The sequence below is a fragment of the Myxine glutinosa genome, chromosome 2 (assembly GCF_964187855.1).
Source record: "Myxine glutinosa chromosome 2, kmMyxGlut1.1, whole genome shotgun sequence".
Taxonomy (NCBI): domain Eukaryota; kingdom Metazoa; phylum Chordata; class Myxini; order Myxiniformes; family Myxinidae; genus Myxine; species Myxine glutinosa.
In genome coordinates this window covers 270,623,694-270,647,840 of record NC_136262.1, presented here as the reverse complement: position 1 = coordinate 270,647,840, position 24,147 = coordinate 270,623,694, and the positions used below count along the sequence as shown (strand labels likewise).

Genomic DNA, 24,147 nt, shown 5'->3' with positions numbered 1-24,147 from the left:
GCCCAAGGCCTCGGCTTTGTTAGAGGAGGAGGTTCCCATTGGGAGGAACAAGTACAGGGATGGTCCTTCCTCCATCTTTAATTCCATTTATATTGTTGTGGATATGAGGACTGTATATTTTTTTTGATTGTGTGCTGTATTGTTGTGATTATTGTTTATTCTGTGCCTCCTGCCTCCGGAGCTGTGTAAAGACCAAAAGGGCGTCCCATAGTCCACAAGCATACACGTCAGCCAAGTAATAGAATATACCTGTTGATAGTTATCTCTTATTCTGTGTATTAGCGTAAGGCTGTGTCTTCCATTAATTGAAATACTCCATTGCACCAGTGAAAGAGATAGATTCCCTTCCATTCCCCCCTTTCCGTCAATTGCAATTCGAAGCGCCTTCCGCATTTTGGTCGGTTTTTTCCCTTCATCCGCCATTGACCACGAGGCTCGAGTCGGGGAGGAAAGGCGTGTCTCCACCTCGTCATAGAGGGGAGGAGTGGGCCCGCCCCACTCGACCAACCATGAGCCAGGGGTTCGGCTAGAGAGGGCGGAGGAAGAGCGATCGGGGAGGGTCGCAAAGGTTGAGGGGCGGGGGCCTATATAACCCAAGGCAAGGGCGTGGACAAAAAGGAGATGCGTTTTTACAGAGGAGAGCAGAAGACAGAAAGGCCTGGAGTTGGACTTTGAGTTGGTCTGAGTTGGTTGGGAGTCGGTCGTCAAGTGCAGAGTGGTGAAGAGTCAGTCAGGAGAGGTGGTGGTCAAGTGGTTGCGTTGGTTGCGGTGAGGAGTCGGTGGTAAAGAGTGAGGGACCAAGAAAGAGAGAGAAAGAGTCCTGAAGCAAGAGAGGAAGTTGTTGGACTGGGTGGGACTAAGGAAGGAGAGAGAACCCGTCACACCAATCCCCCAAGCTCCGCGTTGGCTCCACCAAGCGTTCAGCTCCACCAAGCTCCGCGTTGGCTCCACCAAGCGTTCAGCTCCACCAAGCTCCGCGTTGGCTCCACCAAGCGTTCAGCTCCACCAAGCTCCGCGTTGGCTCCACCAAGCGTTCAGCTCCACCAAGCTCCGCGTTGGCTCCACCAAGCGTTCACCTCCAGCCATCCACCTCCTGCAATTCCCCGTGTGAGTCGTCTTTTGTTTGTTCTGTCCTGGGTTAATTAAGTCTGTATAAGCTAGTATTTTCCCTGTGTCACCTGCGTCTTATGTGCTTGTAAATAAACGTGACTGCTTTCTTTTTGCTTGTGTGTAAATAGTCAATAAATTCAGTCGTATTTCCAAACCTTTCTTTGCCTTCGTTTTCCTCTTTGCATTGCGTCGTTTTCGTCTTTTCCCTCATTGAGCAGCTGGGGTGCGATACGGCCAAAGTCTGGGTGAATCGGGTGAGTTTTGTTAGGTCGCGGTCTTACACCACCGCTCGGTCTATAACATCTAACCGCGATCTATAACAATTGGTGTCGAGGAGTGGAATTCGAACCCGGGACTAAATTTATTAGGCCCAAATTTGTAACAATTAGAATCGATTCGGAGCGCGTTTCCCGCGCGAAATTATAACGGCGAAATTTGATTTTGTTATACGAAAATAAAAACCCGAATTTTGAAAGTCGCGCTATGGCGGATCAAGACAGCTGGGGTCCGGTAGGGGAGAGTGAGGCAGGGTCGGTCCAGGACCAAATTGAGGGACGGGAGGAGAGCGAAGCAGTGAGGGCGGCAGGGTCGCAAAATAGCGTTGTCATGCACGAGGTGGCCACGGCGTCCACGCCCGCGACCGTAGTGGCGCCACCGGTGGATTTGAACTTGTTTTTCATACAAATGAAGGCCCTTATGGCCCAGAATAGGGAGGAAATGAGGGCTCAGAGTGAGCAAATGAGGGCTCAGAGTGAGCGATTGGAGGGCCAATTGGGGGTAATGGGAAACCAAATGGGGGTAATGGGAAACGAAATGGGGGTAATGAGGGACGAAGCGAGGGGTACCAGTGAGGGATTAAACAATAATTTTAAGGGATTAGACAATAATTTTAAGGGATTAGACAATAATTTTAAGGGATTAGACATGAAATTTGGGAAATTAGACGATAGATTAGGGGAAATACAGGAGGGGTTAACGGGGGTAGAAAACAGAATGGCCGCTCAAGAGAATCAAATGGAAGGGATGCAAAAAGGGTTAGAGGGGTTAGAAAACACCATGGAAGGCAAATTGAGGGACATGAGGGACCAAGCGGAAAGGGAAGTTAACCAAATGGGGCAGCAAATAGAGGGGGTCAGAATGGGGGTAGAAACCAAACTGGATGCTCACAGGGAGGAAATGGAGCAGATGAGGGTGGCATCTGGGCAGGAGATGCAAGTGATGGGAGAGGAGATCAGAAGAGGTGTGAGTGAGGAGGTCGGAGGAGTGCGCGAGGAGGTGAGGCACTGTAAGGAGCACATGGAGAAGGAGGTGAGAAAGGGGACTGTAAAGTTACAAGGGGGCATAGAGGACCTGACGCAGGAGGTGGAACAGCTGACGGAGGGACAAAAAGGACTAACGGAGCAGGTTCGAAGGAACACTGCGGTATTAGGAGGTTTAAAAGCGACACAAAATGACCTAAAAAATGACTTGGTAGCGACGAAGAGGGAATGTCAGATGGTACGTGAGGGACTGACAACGAGGTTGGACGAGGTGGTAGAGGTAATGGAGACGAAGGACCGGCAGGTGAGGACGCACATGGAAACGGTCAAGGTAGCCTTGGAGGACGAGCTGGAGGAGACGTACCGGGGAATAAAAGAGGTGAAGCAGAAACTAGAAGAAGTGGAAGAAGGGATGAGCGAAATTAAGAAGCGACGGAGAGGGGATAACAAAGAGATAAAAGAGGAAGTAAAAGAATTGGTCCAAAGTCTGTGTTTGGATCGTGATGATGTGCTCATTAACCGGATGAGGGATTCGCAGGTGATGGAGGAGAAGCGAAGAGGAAGAGGACCTGGTGTAAGTGGTGACCAATATGGTCGTGCGTATGATGCGCCAGGGGATTTAAGAAGCTTGGGGGTCGAGATGGACCCGGGTGTTCGTGAGAGGCCGTTGGTGAAGTGTGCGACAGGTCTGGTGTGCGAAAGAGGAGGTGTGCGAGAAAGTCCGACTCTGGGGTGTGTGAGGAAAAAGTGCGTGCCAAGGAGTGAGGGTGCTGGCGAGAGTGAGTCGGTCGTAGCGCGTGTGCGAGGGGGCACATGGAAGCGCGGTGTGGTGAGTGTTACAGAGGATGTAACGGGAGAGTGTGCGCGAGAAAGGTGTGTAACGGACAGGTGCATGGGGAAAGAGTGCGCTGTCAAGAGTAAGGGTGAGTGCGTTGTCAAGAGTGGTGGTGAGAGTATTGAGAGTGACAAGGAGAGTGAGTTGGTTGTGACAGGTGAGCGAGGATGTACACCTGGGATGGAAGGATGCACACCTGGAATGGTAGAGCGTGAGTGGGAATGCACGCTGGAGTTGGTGGTGAGGCACATGGTTGGGTGTGCGAATGAGGGCACACCTGTGATTGTCACAGAGGAGGTGACCGAGGAGGGGGCGCGAAGCGGTGTATTGGTGAGGTGCGCGAGCAACGAATGTGTGCCACAGTGTTCGGTGGTCAGGTGTGTGACCAAGGCTGTGAGTGGAATGAGGGTACCTGGGTGTGTAAGGAAAGGTACGAGGAGCATGGGCACGGCTGGATGTGTGAGCAAGGAACGGGCTGCGGGATGTAAGCATGCAGGTGAAGCATCGACGTTAGACGGGGTAGAGTTTAGAACGACTTATAGCCGAATCGGGCCCTCGGTGCGTGCTGGGCCTCGCTTTGAACGGCCGCGTCCGTGCTCCACCAGGCGGAGCGGGCGGCAGGATAGGAAGGGTCGTCATGGCGACCACTTTTTGGTGAGGCATTCCGGCAGGCCGAGATCGAGCCATGGGATGGCTCCGTGCCGAGATGGTGCGTGGGATCTCGGCCCGGGTAAACCTCCTTCCCTGCACCGAGTGCCGGACGCATCCAGCCGCTGGCACAAAACAACCAGCATCCATTGCTTGGCTTTACGAAGCCGGGCTTTGGACAGGGATTGGCGCACCGAGAGGTATTAGTGAGTAGACTGGGTGATGAGGTTAGTGTTTTGGACCCAAAATTAGAGAAGAACAAAATTTGATGATTGGCAAGGGATTGGCAGTAGTGATTGGCAGATGATGGGCAGTGATTGGCCAAATTTTTGATTTGTTGAAATTTGATGTGCAAAATTGGTAGTGAGCGATGGGCCCGGTGGGTAAGGGGGGCATCCCTGCCACCCTTCCCAGTGGGGGCAAAGGAGCAATAGCTTATGGGGTGTATGGCAGTGAAAACTAGCCCGGGTGGGTTAGGTTATATTGATAGGGCCCTAGAAGATGACAGTAGGTAACGTTAAGTTTAGTTAGTGACTGATACCTGTAGTGGGGACGCAGGTAGTTTAGTGTGGATGATAATGACGTGGGAGCGCAATAGTTTAAAGGGACGACTGGGAAGCGCAAGTTTCAGAAGGGAGTAGTTAGCTGAGATGATGCCGTGTGTGTGAGAATTGAACAGGTGTGATTGCACAGGTGTGCAACTGGACAGGTGTGTGGAGCAGTGTGTGAGTAGTGAGTGTTGTAGATCAGCGCGAATGCGCTTGGGGAGAGAAGGGTGCAGGTGGCACCAGGTGTGAGAGCACAGGTGTGCAAGTACAGGTGTGTGGAGAGAGTTGGAGTAAGTGGTACGGAGTGGTGTGCATGGTGCGAAGGTGTGGATGGGGGAAGAGTGGACCCTTTTCACGAGTACCCGGGGCGGGTAGTGTAAGTGTTAGGTAGAGGGTACAGGTAAATTGTGGTTGGATATTGGCATCTGTGGTGCGGTTGCAGAATGGTGTTGTGGATGGGTGCATTAGTGTTGTGGAAATGGCTGGGCGTGTAGCCTGTTAGTGTGTGTAGTTGGTTGGGCACTCCACCACTGTGAGGATGTCGGCCAGGTGAGGCCGCAGGTGGGCTCTGGGAGCCGGTAGTTGTGAGTGGGTGCCTGAGGATCCCGGGTGTGGATCGGGCAGCCCCGTGCCAGAGAGGGCACCGAGTGGGGAGAGTGCCAGAGGGCCTTCCCCAGGTAGTTAGGTTAGGGTAAGGAGCAGGTAAGCTCGGAGGCAACTGCAGTGGTGGAGGTGTGCAGGTGGGTAGACCCACTGGGAGAGGTACACGCCACAGCCCAGAAATTGTGCGAGGGCACCGGGAGATGAATCGGGGGAGTGAGACCCCAAATTGAAAAGCACCACAGTTTGGCCAATGGGAATTGGTTTTTAGAACCCATAGTGTAAGAGGGCCAATGGTTTGGCCGGAGAAAGACCCCGGGTAGTGTAAAGTTGTTAAAGTCATTTAGGAAATAGTTAGGATTGATGAACCTGTCGCACCATACGCAGCCACTTGCCTGTGGTGATGATGATGACTCCACACCTGTGTTTTCTTTGTTTGTGTTGCAGAAATGAGAATTGCTGTGTGGATTTGTGAGACGCATCACGACGTGGATGAGACATTGGGGTGATTCCATCTCTCCCTCCTTAGGAGGGACTGATGATGAATTGGTGATGGCAAATTATGATGTTGAGTTGGAGATGGCAAATTATGATGTTGAGTTGAAAATGGCAAATTTGATTGGTTAGGAGGGAGAGAAGACGAATTTGGTATATGGGAGGAACGGGGAAGACAGTAGGGATGTTTGTTGATTTGTAAAGTAGATGTTTATGGGTAGTGTTGTGTTTTGTGGATACAGTAAGGGGTAAGGGAGGGGCCATGTAGGTTACCTGGTTGGGGGGGGGGGGGGGGAGCGTACGGTAGGAACGTACCTGTCTCACCTGGTTCCCATGTGCCCCCAGTGTGCATTACCTTGCATTGCGTGCACTTTTGCGCCCTTACCACCTTACTCACTTGTCTGCTTCTTTTGTCTCCCACCTCCGAGGATCTGGCTTTGGGGTAGAGAGAGAGGAGAGAGCGGTGCTGGCTACGCAGTTGTGGGCCTGCACTTTCGCTGCTTGCTGCTTGGATCGATACACCATATGGACCGCAATGTTTGTGGCCACCCACAATGGACCGCAGCTCTTTTGCGGCCAAGCACCACCCGTGGATGGACCTATGGGTCAACGTGGCACCTATGCCATACAGGTGAACCACTTATAGTTGGCCCCCTGACGGCCACAATAAAGAAATGGACGCGGTTGGCGCCTTTCTTTATTTTGTTTAAAAGAAGTAAGAAGGCCAAGTGCACCACATGAAGGCAAGACCAGCGGCAGAACATCGGCCGGCTGCGACACCACCGGTGATTTGTAAACACTTTATTGGTGCACCGGATGGTGCTCACTGTGTGATGGGGTGGTGCTTGATGCTTGGAAGGGGTGCTCTGCACATTATTAAAGGCCGTAGGCCACAGAGCACTCGTGGGTTGGTGTATCGATGCTAGCATGCGTGCTCTCTCTATGCATAACATCTGCATGTGTTCCTCCAAAAACAGGTCCTGGATCGTAGTGTAAATATCAGCGTAGTCTTGTGTAAATAATGCTCCCTACCGGCTGTATGTTTAGTTTGAGGATTCTTTCCGGATTCGGTTATACTGTGGGCGTAAGTCTGTTAGGCAGGGTGCAATGGAGCAGCGGGACACATTTATTTATGTTTTAAAACTGTCGCACTCAGGGTCAGGTTAAAAGTAGAGGGAACTACACCTACGTGTCACACTAAATAAAAGTTGTAGGCCCGGGACGTGCCTAAGAGGAGGAGGGTGCAGTGTTGTGGATATGAGGACTGTATATTTTTTTTGATTGTGTGCTGTATTGTTGTGATTATTGTTTATTCTGTGCCTCCTGCCTCCGGAGCTGTGTAAAGACCAAAAGGGCGTCCCATAGTCCACAAGCATACACGTCAGCCAAGTAATAGAATATACCTGTTGATAGTTATCTCTTATTCTGTGTATTAGCGTAAGGCTGTGTCTTCCATTAATTGAAATACTCCATTGCACCAGTGAAAGAGATAGATTCCCTTCCATTCCCCCCTTTCCGTCAATTGCAATTCGAAGCGCCTTCCGCATTTTGGTCGGTTTTTTCCCTTCATCCGCCATTGACCACGAGGCTCGAGTCGGGGAGGAAAGGCGTGTCTCCACCTCGTCATAGAGGGGAGGAGTGGGCCCGCCCCACTCGACCAACCATGAGCCAGGGGTTCGGCTAGAGAGGGCGGAGGAAGAGCGATCGGGGAGGGTCGCAAAGGTTGAGGGGCGGGGGCCTATATAACCCAAGGCAAGGGCGTGGACAAAAAGGAGATGCGTTTTTACAGAGGAGAGCAGAAGACAGAAAGGCCTGGAGTTGGACTTTGAGTTGGTCTGAGTTGGTTGGGAGTCGGTCGTCAAGTGCAGAGTGGTGAAGAGTCAGTCAGGAGAGGTGGTGGTCAAGTGGTTGCGTTGGTTGCGGTGAGGAGTCGGTGGTAAAGAGTGAGGGACCAAGAAAGAGAGAGAAAGAGTCCTGAAGCAAGAGAGGAAGTTGTTGGACTGGGTGGGACTAAGGAAGGAGAGAGAACCCGTCACACCAATCCCCCAAGCTCCGCGTTGGCTCCACCAAGCGTTCAGCTCCACCAAGCTCCGCGTTGGCTCCACCAAGCGTTCAGCTCCACCAAGCTCCGCGTTGGCTCCACCAAGCGTTCAGCTCCACCAAGCTCCGCGTTGGCTCCACCAAGCGTTCAGCTCCACCAAGCTCCGCGTTGGCTCCACCAAGCGTTCACCTCCAGCCATCCACCTCCTGCAATTCCCCGTGTGAGTCGTCTTTTGTTTGTTCTGTCCTGGGTTAATTAAGTCTGTATAAGCTAGTATTTTCCCTGTGTCACCTGCGTCTTATGTGCTTGTAAATAAACGTGACTGCTTTCTTTTTGCTTGTGTGTAAATAGTCAATAAATTCAGTCGTATTTCCAAACCTTTCTTTGCCTTCGTTTTCCTCTTTGCATTGCGTCGTTTTCGTCTTTTCCCTCATTGAGCAGCTGGGGTGCGATACGGCCAAAGTCTGGGTGAATCGGGTGAGTTTTGTTAGGTCGCGGTCTTACACCACCGCTCGGTCTATAACATCTAACCGCGATCTATAACAATATATTTCACCCTTCTCCAAATGGATTGAAGAGAGGTGTCTGGGCTAATGGATGAACAAAAATCTAATTTACATAAGTATTCAGCCCCCTAAGTCAACACTTGATACAATGCCTTCAGCAGCGATTACAGCTTCGAATCTTCTTGCGTATTGTCTGTATCAGCTTTGCCCATCTGGATTTGGGGAGTTTCTCCCATTCGTCCTTGCAGATTTGCTCAAGCTCTGTCAAGCTAGATGGGGAACGTCGGTGAACAGCAATCTTCAAGTCTTTCCACAGATTCTCAATGGGATTCAAGTCTAGGCTTTAGCTGGGCCACTCAAGGACTTTCATGTTCTTATTCTGAAGCCATTCCAGTGTTGCTTTGGCTGGATGCTTGGGTCAATGTTGAAATGTAAATCTTCACTGCAGTCTATGGTCTTTTGCACTCTGAAGCAGGTTTTCCTCAAGGATTTGCCTGTATTTGGCACCATTCATTGTTCCCTCTATCTCTACAAGTCTCCCAGTCCCTGCCACTGAAAAGCATCCCCATAGCATGATGCTGCCAAAACCATGCTTCTTGGTATGGATGGTGTTAGATGGGTGATGAGCTATGCTCGGTTTCCATCAGAAGTAGTGTTTTGCATTCAGAACAAACGTAGTCTTTCTGCCAGAAATCATCTCATCAGACAACAGCATATTTTGCCTCATCCTCTCAGTCTTTCACGTGCCTTTTTGCAAACTCCATGTATGCTGCCATGTGCCTTTTTCTTAGCAGTAGCTTCCATCTGGCCACTCTCCCATAAAGCCTAGATTTGTGAAGTGCTTCAGAAACTGTTGTCCTTCTGGCAGGTTCTCACATCTCAGCGACAGAACTCTGTAGTTCTGTCAGAGTGGTCATTGGATTCTTGGTCACCTCCCTGAACAAGGTCCTTCTTGCCCGGTTCCTCAGTTTGGTCGGACGGCCAGCTCTAGGAAGAGTCTGCCTAGTTCCATATTTTTCCCATTTCCTAAGGATGGAGCTCACAGGGCTCTTGGGAACTTTCAACTCTCAAGAAATTGTTTTCTACCCTTCCCCCAGATCCATCAGATCTTTGCCTCCTCACATTTATATCTCGGAGTTCTACGGACAGTTCCTTGGACTTCATGGTAGAGTTTCTGCTCTGACATATAAACTGTGGGACCTTATATGGAAGGGTGTTTTTTTTTCTAAACCATGTCCAACCAATTGAATTGGCCACAGGTGGACTCCAATCAAGTTGCGGAGACATCTGAAGGATGATCAAAGGAAAGTGGATGCACCTAAGCTCAACTTGGAGTGTCATAACAAAGGGGTGGAATACTTATTGACTCAAGATATTTCAGCTTTTCATTTTGAATAGTTTTGTAAAAATTTCTAAACAAAAATCCACTTTTACATTATAGGGTATAATGTGTAGACCACTTACAAAGAAAAATATCTCAGATTAATCCATTTTTAATTCAGGCTGGCACACAACAAAATGTGAAAAAGTCATGGGGTGTGAATACTTTCTGAAGGCACTGTAACTCCAGGTAAAGCAAACACGGTTTTATATGGCGTCGGGGATGGATAAGTTTAAATGGGATTTAGATTGGTATGTGGATGTGTTGGAGGTAGACAGGTATGGGGATATTGGCTTGTGCGTGTGTTCGGTAGGGGATGGATAAGTTTAAATGGGATTTAGATTGGTATGTGGATGTGCTGGAGGTAGACAGGTATGGGGATATTGGCTTGTGTGTGTGCTAGGTAGGGGATGGATAAGTTTAAATGGGATTTAGATTGGTATGTGGATGTGTTCGAGGTAGACAGGTATGGGGATATTGGCTTGTGCATGTGCAAGGTAGGGGATGGATAAGTTTAAATGGGATTTAGATTGGTATGTGGATGTGTGGGAGGTAGACAGGTATGGGGATATTGACTTGGGCGTGTGCTCGGTAGGGGATGGATAAGTTTAAATGGGATTTAGATTGGTATGTGGATGTGTTGGAGGTAGACAGGTATGGGGATATTGACTTGGGCGTGTGCTCGGTAGGGGATGGATAAGTTAAATTGGGATTTAGATTGGTATGTGGATGTGTTGGAGGTAGACAGGTATGGGGATATTGGCTTGTGTGTGTGTGTGCTAGGTAGGGGATCGATAAGTTTAAATGGGATTTAGATTGGTATGTGGATGTGTTGGAGGTAGATAGGTATGGGGATATTGACTTGTGCGTGTGCTCGGTAGGGGATGGATAAGTTTAAATGGGATTTAGATTGGTATGTGGATGTGTGGGAGGTAGACAGGTATGGGGATATTGACTTGGGCGTGTGCTCGGTAGGGGATGGATAAGTTTAAATGGGATTTAGATTGGTATGTGGATGTGTTGGAGGTAGACAGGTATGGGGATATTGACTTGGGCGTGTGCTCGGTAGGGGATGGATAAGTTTAAATGTGATTTAGATTGGTATGTGGATGTGTTGGAGGTAGACAGGTATGGGGATATTGACTTGGGCGTGTGCTCGGTAGGGGATGGATAAGTTTAAATGGGATTTAGATTGGTATGTGGATGTGTTGGAGGTAGACAGGTATGGGGATATTGACTTGTGTGTGGACTTGTTGTTGCTGGTGCAGCGCAGGTATGATGGGCCGAATGGCCCCCTTCTACGTCAACCTTCCTCGATCTACGTCGTTTCAAACAGCACACGGCTGTTCCGGTCAATGTTGCGCAATCACGTGCCTCCTTTACCGGACGTTTGTAGGCATCCTTTGCCCACCCGATCAGGTGAGTGCCTGCAGGTGCAGGTGTGGGGGCGCGTGCTGTAAAGCATGCTGGGAAATGAACATTTCAAACCAATCAAAAGTGGATGAGCCCAAGAGAGCAGCACTTGAGCTCAGAACGAGCATGCAAGTGAGAATTGGACGGTATATAAATAATACACAGGTGGGAACATGAGCACGTTTGACTGTAACGATGTTGGAATACAAAGCACCAGGATCGAGCGACTGTTGTTAAAGAGAAATTCACACGTGGCGCCCCGACAGGTAGAGCACGGTCACGTGACGTGCGGCGCGCCATCTGAAGGTTCTTTGTATAGTTTGTGTTATAAATGTACAAAGCGATTTTCTTCAGGATACACAGACACAACATTACACCTGCTGTTTGTACATGAAGCGAGACACCTGGTCCATGGAGCAGCTCCTCGTCCGCACTTCCGGCGGGAGTTTGCGGCACTGCCGGTGCCGTACGGTGTAACGTCGCTCCGTACGGGGTGCAGTTGGTGCTGTGCACGTCTCGTTACTCAAGCACTGAAACCCTTTGGTTTGGTTATATTAGTGATTTTAAAAGGGAAAAGCAGGCTCGGCTTCCCATTGGCTGCGGCCCCAGGCCGCGCCGAGGCCTGACCTTGTGCTCGATTTCAGCGCAATTAACAATAAGGACTCGTTCCTGAGCGTGCACTAATCCATGTACGAATCGCTGGACAACACGGCCTGCATTTCGTGCGCAAAAGCTGAGGTGACCGCGTCCAGCAGATAAAAGCGACGAGGTGAACCTTTCGGATTGTTCATAACGCACCCCTCAAGTGACAAGAATGGAGCATTCCAAGCACGTGATCAGAGATTATAAAAGCCGATGCTGAGAGAGTAAAAGCTGAGTGCGAACGCGGAGCTCATGGTGCAGGTAGCAGCCTCGGCCTGTGATCGGTGGGGAGCTATGCGCCCTTACCTGTTCTCTCTCGGTCCCAGGTGCTGTTGGCAAAGTGTAATTAGGAGCAATTATTGTAATGGCTTTGTTTGCGTTAGTGGAACATCGGTGCGCTGCAACAACGACCGAACACAGACCGAGAGCACTAAAAACTCCATTCAAAGTGCTCGCTCTGTCCTGCGATGCTTCGGCGATGAGGAGATTTCATGAGGTGAGTAAAAATTTTACTTTTTAAATTTTATTTTTTCTACAGAAACCCAGTCAGCCACAAACCCCGACGGACCGAGGCGTCTTGAGAGGCGCAGCGCGTCATTCCCGCCCGATCAAACTGCGCACCTCGCGCGCTCTTTCTCTTTCCCTCCCTCTCCGTTAAACCCGCAAAAAAGCGAACACCTTCCTGATCCCCGAGATTGAAAGTTATTTTACGGAGATCACGAGTCTGCAGAATAAGGGAATTGTGCTGAACAAGAGCTGTGCGTGACAAACGCGAAACTTTACATGGTTTCCTTGGCTTTGACGTACCCCGGACCATGTATCCCCCCCTCCACCGGGCCGGTCTCCCACCACCACCACCGGATCGGTCTCCCCCACCCTCCCCACCTCCACCGGACCGGTCTCCCCCACCTCCACCGGACCGGTCTCCCCCACCTCCACCGGACCGGTCTCCCCCACCTCCACCGGACCGGTCTCCCCCACCCCACCGGACCGGTCTCTCCCACCCCACCGGACCGGTCTCCCCCACCCCCACCCCACCGGTCCGGTCTCTCCCACCACCTCCACCGGACCGGTCTCCCCCCACCCCCACCCCACCGATCGCCCCTCCCCACCTCCCCCACCCCCTCCACCTGACCGGTCTCCCCCACCCCTTCCACAAAGCCGGTCTCTCCCACCACCTCCACCGGACCGGTCCTCCCCACCCCACCCCCTCCCTCCCACCGGACCGGTCTCCCCCACCCAACCCCACCCCTCCCCCACCGGACCGATCTCCGCCCCCCCCCTCCAGACCAGTCTCCCCCACCCCACCCCTTCCACTGGACTGATCTCCCTCCCCCCCACCCTCTCCACCGGACCGTTCTCCCCCACCCCCACCCCTCCACCAGACTGGTTTCCCCCACCCCCACCCCCTCCACTGGACCAGTCTCCCCCACCAGACCGGTTTCCCCCACCCCCTCCACTGGGTCGGTCTCCCCCACCCCCACCCTATTCCACCGGACCAGTCTCCCCCACCGGACTGGTTTCCCCCACCCCCACCCCCTCCACTGGACCAGTCTCTACCACCGGACCGGTCTCCCCCACCCCCTCCACTGGACCGGTCTCGCCCACCAGACCGGTTTCCCCCACCCCCTCCACGGCACTGGGCCGGTCTCCCCCACCCCCACCCTATTCCACCGGACCAGTCTCCCCCACCGGACTGGTTTCCCCCACCCCCACCCCCTCCACTGGACCAGTCTCCCCCACCAGACCGGTTTCCCCCACCCCCTCCACTGGGCCGGTCTCCCCCACCCCCACCCTATTCCACCGGACCAGTCTCCCCACTGGGCCGGTCTCTCCCACCCCCAACCCCCTCCACTGGACCAGTCTCCCCCACCCCACCCTATTCCACCGGACCGGACTCCCCCACCCCCACCCTCCTCCACCGGACTCGTTCTCCCCCACCCCCCTCCACCGGACCCGTTCTCCCCCACCCCCCTCCGCCGGACCCGTTTCCCCCCACCCCCCTCCGCCTGACCGGTTTCCCCCCATCCCCCTCTGCCGGACCGGTTTCCCCCTACACCCCCCCCCCCCGCCGGAACGGTTCCCCCCACCCCCTCCAACGGACCGATCTCCTCCACCCCTGCCCCCACCTCAGTCCACCGGACCGGTCTCCCCCACCCCCAACCCCCTCCACCGGACCGGTGAACCCCACCCCACCCCCCTCCACCGGACCGGTCACCCCCACCCCACCCCCCTCCACCGGACCGGTCACCCCCAACCCCACCCCCTCCACTGGACCGGTCACCCCCACCCCACCCCCCTCCACCGGACCGGTCTCCCCCACCCCCAACCTATTCCACTGGACCGGTCTCCCCCACCCCCAACCTATTCCACTGGACCAGTCTCCCCCACCCCCCTCCACTGGACCGGTCTCCCCCACCCCCACCCTATTCCACTAGACCGGTCTCCCCCACCCCCACCCTCCTCCACCAGACCGGTCTCCCCCAGCCCCACCCCCCTCTGCCGGACCGGTTCCCCCCCCCCCCCCCCTCCACCAGACCGATCTGCCCCCACCTCATTCCACCGGACCGGTGTCTCCCACCCCCACCCCCCCTCCACTGGACCGGTCTCCTCCTCCCCCACCCCTACCCTCCTCCACCGGACCGGTTTCCCCCACCTCTCCGATCCGGACCGGTCTCTCCCCCCCCCCCCCCCCACTCCACCGGACAGGTCTCTCTCCCCCTCCCCCACTCCCACTCCCCCACTCCACGGGACCGGTCTCGGCCACCCCCTTCCACCTGACCGGTCTCGCCCACCCCCTTCCACCTGACCGATCTCGCCCACCCCCTTCCACCTGACCGGTCTCGCCCACCCCCTTCCTCCTGACCGGTCTCGCCCACCCCCTTCCTCCTGACCGGTCTCGCCCACCCCCCTTCCTCCTGACAGGTCTCGCCCACCCCCTTCCTCCTGACCGGTCTCGCCCACCCCCTTCCTCCTGACCGGTCTCGCCCACCCCCTTCCTCCTGACCGGTCTCGCCCACCCCCTTCCTCCTGACCGGTCTCGCCCACCCCCCTTCCTCCTGACCGGTCTCGCCCACCCCCTTCCCTCCTGACCGGTCTCGCCCACCCCCTTCCTCCTGACCGGTCTCGCCCACCCCCTTCCTCCTGACCGGTCTCGCCCACCCCCCTTCCTCCTGACCGGTCTCGCCCACCCCCTTCCTCCTGACCGGTCTCGCCCACCCCCTTCCTCCTGACCGGTCTCGCCCACCCCCTTCTACCTGACCGGTCTCACCCATCCCCTTCTACCTGACCGGTCTCCCCCACCCACACCCCATTCCACCTGCCCGGTGTGTACATGCATGTGTTGGGGTGGTGTTAAGTAGTTGTAGTCCTGTGTGTGTGTACATGCATGTGTTGGGGTGGTGTTAAGTAGGTGTAGTCCTGTGTGTGTGCACATGCATGTGTTGGGGTGGTGTTAAGTAGTGGTAGTCCTGTGTGTGTGTACATGCATGTGTTGGGGTGGTGTTAAGTAGTTGTAGTCCTGTGTGTGTGTACATGCATGTGTTGGGGTGGTGTTAAGTAGTTGTAGTCCTGTGTGTGTGTACATGCATGTGTTGGGGTGGTGTTAAGTAGTGGTAGTCCTGTGTGTGTGTACATGCATGTGTTGGGGTGGTGTTAAGTAGTTGTAGTCCTGTGTGTGTGTACATGCATGTGTTGGGGTGGTGTAAATCGTATTGTTGTTGGCAGTTCATGGTTATAACTCGTAAACAGATACAAATAATCATGTGAACATCTAAAGATCATTTATGACATATGAAGAACATCCTCACGTAAACACGTGACGTCCAATGTAAGTTTGTCTATTTATTCGAAATGGTGTTAGTGTTGTAGTTAACGTTAGTTAACAACATCTCGTGGTCCGTGAAATTATTAATTCCAAAATAATTGAGGATCCATTTTCCTTCGGGCCTCGGCCTCACGTTGCAGCCAAAGCGTGCATTGTGTGGATGTTTCGTTGCCTCCAAAGAACTTGGGAGAGGAATCAGAAGATTGGGACAAAAGGGGCAAACCGAGAAGAGATTAACGAGCTTTGGGGAAAGTGAACCCATGGAAGATGAGAGATCTAATGGTAATGTAAACATTTGATGCCCTCTATGCATGTTTCCAGTGGTGCAGGACAGTCTCGGTATGTTAAAATACATGAAGAGTTGGAAAAAAGGAAGCTTCACTCATGGCTCGTCGCCATTTTGATGCAGCTCTTTTGTTCCGTCTTTGTTGTTCTTTTAAAATTTATTCTGTCCTGTTCCCTCTTCACACCCTTTCATAGAGATGGGTCTCGGTTGTTTAGCCTGGGTTTGAATCCCGACCTACCTACTAACCGTCATCCAGGTGTTTCACAAGCGGCGTGATTCATCAATCTTCTCAAGCCTGTCTTGTTTTTCATTCACAATTGTTCTTTTCTTATTGTGTACTTTCCCTCAAGTTTGTTCTTTCACTTTCCTTCTTACACTTCTATCAAATGTCTCCATTGTGTCACGACCTGTATGTTCCCTCTACTCATTTGCTCTGTACATCTTGTATTACACATCAGTGTCGACCTTACTCGCACATTGCACTTAGGTTTTCCACGATTTCTCCTAAATGTCAGACTTTAATCATCCTGTCTGATTGTATGCTTATTCTGACATGTTGGAAGAATGAAAAATAAAAGCATGAAGTAACATCTTCCTTTTGGTGCAGAGAAAGACAGCCTGATTCAAAAACTGACACATTTCACTTGACGCACATTGAGCACAGGTGCGCCCACGCACAGCACAATCGGTCTCACCCAGCCCAGCTCCCATGCTCCACCATACTGGTCTCCACCAGACCAGCCCCTCCCCCCCTGGCTCTACTGCACTGGTCTCCTGCCACACTCTCGGCTCCAGTGGACCGGTCTCCCTCCCCTTCCCCGCACCCTGACTCCATTGGCCCGGCTCCACCAGACCGGTCTCCTCTTGACCCGAACCCACCGGACCGGTCTCCTCTTGACCCGACCCCACCGGACCGGTCTCCTCTTGACCCGACCCCACCAGACCGGTCTCCTCTTGACCCGACCCCACCAGACAGGTCTCCTCTTGACCCAACCCCACAGGACCGGTCTCCTCTTGACCCGACCCCACAGGACCAGTCTCCTCTTGACCCGACCCCACAGGACCGGTCTCCTCTTGACCCGACCCCACAGGACCGGTCTCCTCTTGACCCGACCCCAACGGACAGGTCTCCCCCAACACCCACCCCCTCTCCCCCGACCCCACTCCACTGTATCTGGCTTTCCCCATATGTGCCTTACACCCTTCTACAACTTTGTCCCTGAACTACCCTGCGTGTGATATCACGAAAATCAACATAACACCCACATCATGGTTCCAAATGAAGCCGAATCGTGCCGATTCTATTGCTGATAGAAAGACTTTGACAAAATTATAGTATTTTGGTTTAATTGCAGTGGAGCAATAATTTTTGGGCAAAGCATTTGTTCAAACAAGTCATAAGTCTGTTCAAGTTCCCTGTTGATTTCCTAGTTTGGAAAGGACATGGAGGTGGGGTGGAGGGATTATGACAGACAAAATAATGGCATGGAAACGGGAATGACTTGGGATTTGAGTTTATACCAAAGCTTGATCACAAGCTTCGCTCAGCTACCATTCAGTGGAAATGTTTGGGCCTGTATCGTAACCTGTTTTTTGTCCTTCATTTTTAACATTTTTGGTTAATTGTGGAGGTGTTTGTACCTGCTCTCGTTGCGGTCAGGTCTGGGGGTCACGTCTTGCGCCAAAGTGAAGCAGGTGTTCTCTTCCTAAACTGAAACAAAATCCCGACAAATCATGTGGTGTGGATAACTTGGAAAAAAGGCTGCATTCCACGAATGTAACATTAAATGAGTGGCGTTTAAAAGAACAACTCATTTAGAGTGAAAGGATAGATTTCTGTTATACATACAATCTTTCATGTTTATTGTTGCATGAACTTGCTCCTGGAGCCTCCGCTCGTGGGGTGCATGCCTGCTCCTGGAGCCTCCGCTCATGGGGTGCATGCCTGCTCCTGGAGCCTCCGCTCGTGGAGTGCATGCTCGCCCCTGGAGGCCGCGCTCGTGCAGGGTGCTCGCCCCTGGAGGCCGCGCTCGTGCAGGGTGCTCGCCCCTGGAGGCCGCGCTCGTGCAGGGTGCTCGCCCCTGGAGGCCGCGCTCGTGCAGGGTGCTCGCCCCTGGAGGCCGCGCTCGTGCAGGGTGCTCGCCCCTGGAGGCCGCGCTCGTGCAGGGTGCTCGCCCCTGGAGGCCGCGCTCGTGCAGGGTGCTCGCCCCTGGAGGCCGCGCTCGTGCAGGGTGCTCGCCCCTGGAGGCCGCGCTCGTGCAGGGTGCTCGCCCCTGGAGGCCGCGCTCGTGCAGGGTGCTCGCCCCTGGAGGCCGCGCTCGTGCAGGGTGCTCGCCCCTGGAGGCCGCGCTCGTGCAGGGTGCTCGCCCCTGGAGGCCGCGCTCGTGCAGGGTGCTCGCCCCTGGAGGCCGCGCTCGTGCAGGGTGCTCGCCCCTGGAGGCCGCGCTCGTGCAGGGTGCTCGCCCCTGGAGGCCGCGCTCGTGCAGGGTGCTCGCCCCTGGAGGCCGCGCTCGTGCAGCGTGCTCGCCCCTGGAGCCTCCGCTCGTGGAGTGCATGCCTGCCCCTGCTTGTATGCATCCATTACCCCCCTCGCAGCCTCACTTGTATGTACTCACTCCACCCCGTGTCCACCTATCCTGTGCCCTTGTGCTTGTATGCACTCGTTGCCCCCCATTCCCCCTTGTGTTGTAGTGTGCACCAATTTCTCTCCCCCCCCCCCCACCCCCCCCTCCCATCCCACTCCTTCCCCCGTGACTCCGCTTGTATGCACCCATTCCCCCCCCCCCCTCTCTTCGTGCCCCCCGCTTGTTTTGAGAACCCATTCCCCCGTGGCCCCACACCAACATGTTTGTCTCAATTTCCTTCCCACCCTGACTTTTATGTTATCCATCACTTGCTTCCGTTCGTTTGAGTATTTTTACACCACCCCTGCTTTCTTCCTTTTACAATTTTGAGTTTATTGTTGACTCGCTCTTCAATGTGTACTATTTAAACTACTCTGAACAGTTTAATAATAATAATAATAATAATAACAATAATAATAATAATTAATAACAAGAAGAAAAAGTACATATGTAACACATAATTCATTTTCTGTGCGCCCAATTTGATTGGTAAATGCATGTCCGAGAAATGGTTGAGGACGTGTTCAATATTTGGTTCCTTTTGTCTTTACAACTAAAATGGCCGCCAGTCTACCAGTCGGCCATCTTTGATCAGATCGCAAAATAAAATGAGGTGCATGTATATGCCATCATGTACTGTTGTACTGTGCTTGTGCCACGTTTGAACATAATCGGACCATGTATGTCTCAGAAATGGTTAGGGATACATTTAAGTAACAAAATGGCCGCCAGTCGGCCATCTTGGATCTGATCTCAAAAGAAAATGATGTGCAGATATAAGGCATCAGTCCTTATCTGTGTGCCAAGATTGAACAAATCGGCAAATGCATGTCCGAGAAATGGTTGAGGACGTGTTCAACATCGGGTTTTTTACAACTAAAATGGCTGCCAGTCGGCCATCTTTGATCTTGCGAAACAAAATGATGTGCATATGTATATCATCATGTATTGTCTTTGTGCCAAGTATGAACAAAGTCGGTCCATACAGATCCGAGATATGGTGGCAGATGCATGCACGGACAGACGAGACCCAATCCATAAGCCCCCATTTTGGACCAAGTCCAACGAGAGCTCATAATAATGATAAACAAAACTAGAAACAGCAATCAACTATAACGGCACTCAGAAGAGAGCATACCTCCGCCAGGTGGACAGTTTACATTTTGTATCCAAGAGTAGATCAGAAAATCTCAATACAGAATCGCATTTAATCAAAATCATCCGTCCACAACTTTTTGAGATATCCTGCTATATATCGTTTTGGCCCTATCTCCCAATTGGTGAAGAATCACTTTAAAAATTCTACTAGCCGCATCCGGATCTTCACTAAAATTGAATCGATTCGTCCATGTCACACTCACAACCTGTCCACCAAGTTTCGTTCAAATCCGTCCATAACTTTTTGAGATATCCTGCTACGTATCATTTTTGGACCTTTCTCCCAATGGTGAAGAATCACTTAAATCACTGAAAAATCAACTTGAAGAATCACTTAAAAAATGAAATAATTCTCATATCTGAATCTATATTCCAATCTTCACCAAAATCGAATCTTTTGTCCTTGTCACACTCACAACGGGTCCACCAAGTTTCGTCCAAATCCGTCCACAACTTTTTGAGATATCCTGCTACGTATCGTTTTTGGCCCTATGTCCTAATGGTGAAGAATCACTTAAATCAACTTGAAGAATCACTGAAATCAACTTGAAGAATCACTGGTAGCTGGATCCAGATCTTCACAAAAATCTACTCATTTCGTCCTTGTGACATCCGCTACATCCCTGCCAAATTTCGTCCGAATCTGTCCATAACCTTTTGAGATATTTTATTCACAAACAAACAGACAGGAGTGAAAACATAACCTTCATGCACCTTTGGTGGCGAAGGTAAAGATTGCAGACCATCGACAAGACTTGGCTTGTGTGGCTTTATATACGTATTCTATCGACGTACTTGCATTTTAATTATACCGTGCATACTTTATCGACGTACTTGCATTCTAAATGTACATATCCTATAGAGGCACTCTTGAAAAAAAGAAGAAAAAAAAAGAAACATAACGTGTGAAAATTGTGGCGTACGTTGGCACATTGCACAGATAAACAAATAGACAAACATGAATCCCCAAATGCAACCCCTCACTGATGAGGGTGATATTATTATTTTATAACTCGTCTTCAAGCAAAATATCAATTCCCTCTATCTATTGTGATTATCGTGTTTTAAAACGGGCAATGTTTCACCACCAGAATAAAAACGTTTATTTTGGGGTCTCCGGTTCATTGACTGTCATGCCATAAATGGGGAATGATGAGACGCCATGTCTTTTGACATTGCATGTGGAGACGTCCGCGCCCAAAACAATTTTGCGGCTCGCGGCAATCAGCTGCACGAACAGGTGTGCTTCTCCTGCTCGCTCGGACAAGCCGTGATGGTGACGGCGCCTTGTGTCCTGGCAGGAGGTGTGTCGAGCTCTGCACGAGCTTTAAACTCTGTTTATTCTACAGTTAAATAATCGTTTATTCTACACTCTTTGGATTGCATTATTTGATAAATTTTTTGTTTTTGCTACTTTGTCCACATTCTATTTAATGGCAAATTAGCATGTAGAAACTCAAAACGCAAATGGGATTCAAATAATTAGAGGATGAACAGGCATTTCAAACAATCCTTTCAAAAGGAATTTTATGACCAAAAGTGGAATTGCACATTCAGCAGAGATGGAAAACACTGACCCAACAACTTTACCTGCACCTCTCACTGATGAGATATCAAAAGTTCAAACGATTTGTCACCATTCATCTTTGAAATGGTTTAAACTTTAAAATGAAGTATACCGTTGGAGATGTCAAAACTTTTTGTGATGTTGTTGTTTTCTTCGTATTGAGCCTGTTGCTGCAAGGTGCATCATTTTCTGTAAGTGCTGATGTTCCAGGTAAGCTGGTACTTATTTTGCCAACCTCATAAGGATGGCAGGATGACTCAACCCGCCTTGTTATTTCAACGGCATGACAGGAGCTCAAACTCAAAACCCTAATACCTTAAGCGAGCCACCCGAACCGTCAAGCCAACATCAGGCTCTTTTAGTAAGGTGAGATGTCTACCCCACAGAGTTGTGAGGTTTACATTGTGGGGAGATGAAAAGCAGTTTAATGTGTTTTTCAACTTCAGACAGAGGAATTGCAAGTTCAGAATGACAATAAGGAATGAGATGTGATCGAAACGTCCTGGATTGATCCTTCAAGCAAGCTTGTGATTGAAACCTCAAATTGATTGTCTTTCCAAGCTGTTGATTGAAACCTCAGTTTGATTCTCTTTCCAAGCTTGTGATTGAAACCTCAGATTGATTCCCTTTCCAAGCTTGTGATTGAAACCTCAGATTGATTCTCTTTCCAAGCTTGTGATTGAAACCTCAGATTGATTCTCTTTCCAAGCTTGTGATTGAAACCTCAGATTGATTCCCTTTCCAAGCTTGTGATTGAAACCTCAGATTGATTCTCTTTCCAAGCTTGTGATTGAAACCTCAGATTGATTCTCTTTCCAAGCTTGTGATTGAAACCTCAGATTGATTCTCTTTCCAAGCTTGTGATTGAAACCTCAGTTTGATTCTCTTTCCAAGCTTGTGATTGAAACCTCAGATTGATTCTCTTTCCAAGCTTGTGATTGAAACCTCAGATTGATTCCCTTTCCAAGCTTGTGATTGAAACCTCAGATTGATTCTCTTTCCAAGCTTGTGATTGAAACCTCAGATTGATTCCCTTTCCAAGCTTGTGATTGAAACCTCAGATTGATTCTCTTTCCAAGCTTGTGATTGAAACCTCAGATTGATTCTCTTTCCAAGCTTGTGATTGAAACCTCAGATTGATTCTCTTTCCAAGCTTGTGATTGAAACCTCAGATTGATTCCCTTTCCAAGCTTGTGATTGAAACCTCAGATTGATTCTCTTTCCAAGCTTGTGATTGAAACCTCAGATTGATTCCCTTTCCAAGCTTGTGATTGAAACCTCAGATTGATTCTCTTTCCAAGCTTGTGATTGAAACCTCAGATTGATTCCCTTTCCAAGCTTGTGATTGAAACCTCAGATTGATTCTCTTTCCAAGCTTGTGATTGAAACCTCAGATTGATTCTCTTTCCAAGCTGGTGATTGAAACCTCACATTGATTCTCTTTCCAAGCTGTTGATTGAAACCTCAGTTTGATTCTCTTTCCAAGCTTGTGATTGAAACCTCAGATTGATTCTCTTTCCAAGCTTGTGATTGAAACCTCAGATTGATTCTCTTTCCAAGCTTGTGATTGAAACCTCAGATTGATTCTCTTTCCAAGCTTGTGATTGAAACCTCAGTTTGATTCTCTTTCCAAGCTTGTGATTGAAACCTCAGATTGATTCTCTTTCCAAGCTGGTGATTGAAACCTCAGATTGATTCCCTTTCCAAGCTTGTGATTGAAACCTCAGATTGATTCTCTTTCCAAGCTTGTGATTGAAACCTCAGATTGATTCCCTTTCCAAGCTTGTGATTGAAACCTCAGATTGATTCTCTTTCCAAGCTTGTGATTGAAACCTCAGTTTGATTCTCTTTCCAAGCTGGTGATTGAAACCTCAGATTGATTCTCTTTCCAAGATTGTGATTGAAACCTCAGTTTTATTCTCTTTCCAAGCTTGTGATTGAAACCTCAGATTGATTCCCTTTCCAAGCTTGTGATTGAAACCTCAGATTGATTCCCTTTCCAAGCGTGTGATTGAAACCTCAGATTGATTCCCTTTCCAAGCTGGTGATTGAAACCTCAGATTGATTCTCTTTCCAAGCTTGTGATTGAAACCTCAGATTGATTCTCTTTCCAAGCTTGTGATTGAAACCTCAGATTGATTCCCTTTCCAAGCTTGTGATTGAAACCTCAGATTGATTCCCTTTCCAAGCTGGTGATTGAAACCTCAGATTGATTCTCTTTCCAAGCTTGTGATTGAAACCTCAGATTGATTCTCTTTCCAAGCTTGTGATTGAAACCTCAGTTTGATTCTCTTTCCAAGCTTGTGATTGAAACCTCAGATTGATTCTCTTTCCAAGCTTGTGATTGAAACCTCAGATTGATTCTCTTTCCAAGCTTGTGATTGAAACCTCAGATTGATTCTCTTTCCAAGCTTGTGATTGAAACCTCAGATTGATTCTCTTTCCAAGCTTGTGATTGAAACCTCAGATTGATTCCCTTTCCAAGCTTGTGATTGAAACCTCAGATTGATTCTCTTTCCAAGCTTGTGATTGAAACCTCAGATTGATTCTCTTTCCAAGCTTGTGATTGAAACCTCAGATTGATTCCCTTTCCAAGCGTGTGATTGAAACCTCAGATTGATTCTCTTTCCAAGCTTGTGATTGAACCCTCAGTTTGATTCTCTTTCCAAGCGTGTGATTGAAACCTCAGATTGATTCTCTTTCCAAGCTTGTGATTGAAACCTCAGATTGATTCTCTTTCCAAGCGTGTGATTGAAACCTCAGATTGATTCTCTTTCCAAGATTGTGATTGAAACCTCAGATTGATTCTCTTTCCAAGCTTGTGATTGAAACCTCAGATTGATTCTCTTTCCAAGCTTGTGATTGAAACCTCAGATTGATTCTCTTTCCAAGCTTGTGATTGAAACCTCAGATTGATTCTCTTTCCAAGCTTGTGATTGAAACCTCAGATTGATTCTCTTTCCAAGATTGTGATTGAAACCTCAGTTTGATTCTCTTTCCAAGCTGGTGATTGAAACCTCAGATTGATTCTCTTTCCAAGCTTGTGATTGAAACCTCAGATTGATTCCCTTTCCAAGCTTGTGATTGAAACCTCAGATTGATTCCCTTTCCAAGCTTGTGATTGAAACCTCAGATTGATTCCCTTTCCAAGATTGTGATTGAAACCTCAGTTTGATTCTCTTTCCAAGCTTGTGATTGAAACCTCAGA

General features: G+C 50.2%; 1 non-coding gene and 1 pseudogene across 1 annotated transcript in view; one reads left to right on the top strand and one right to left on the bottom strand.

The window, feature by feature from the left end:
- LOC144890853 (uncharacterized) overlaps positions 1 to 11,249 on the bottom strand; it is a 75,062-nt pseudogene extending 63,813 nt beyond the window's left edge.
- Positions 11,250 to 11,673: 424 nt separating this feature from the next.
- LOC137420548 (uncharacterized) overlaps positions 11,674 to 24,147 on the top strand; it is a 33,874-nt gene continuing 21,400 nt past the window's right edge. Inside the window, exon 1 of the transcript XR_013622523.1 lies at positions 11,674 to 11,974. This is a non-coding gene — a transcript (uncharacterized LOC137420548). The remainder of the gene's footprint in view (positions 11,975 to 24,147) is intronic.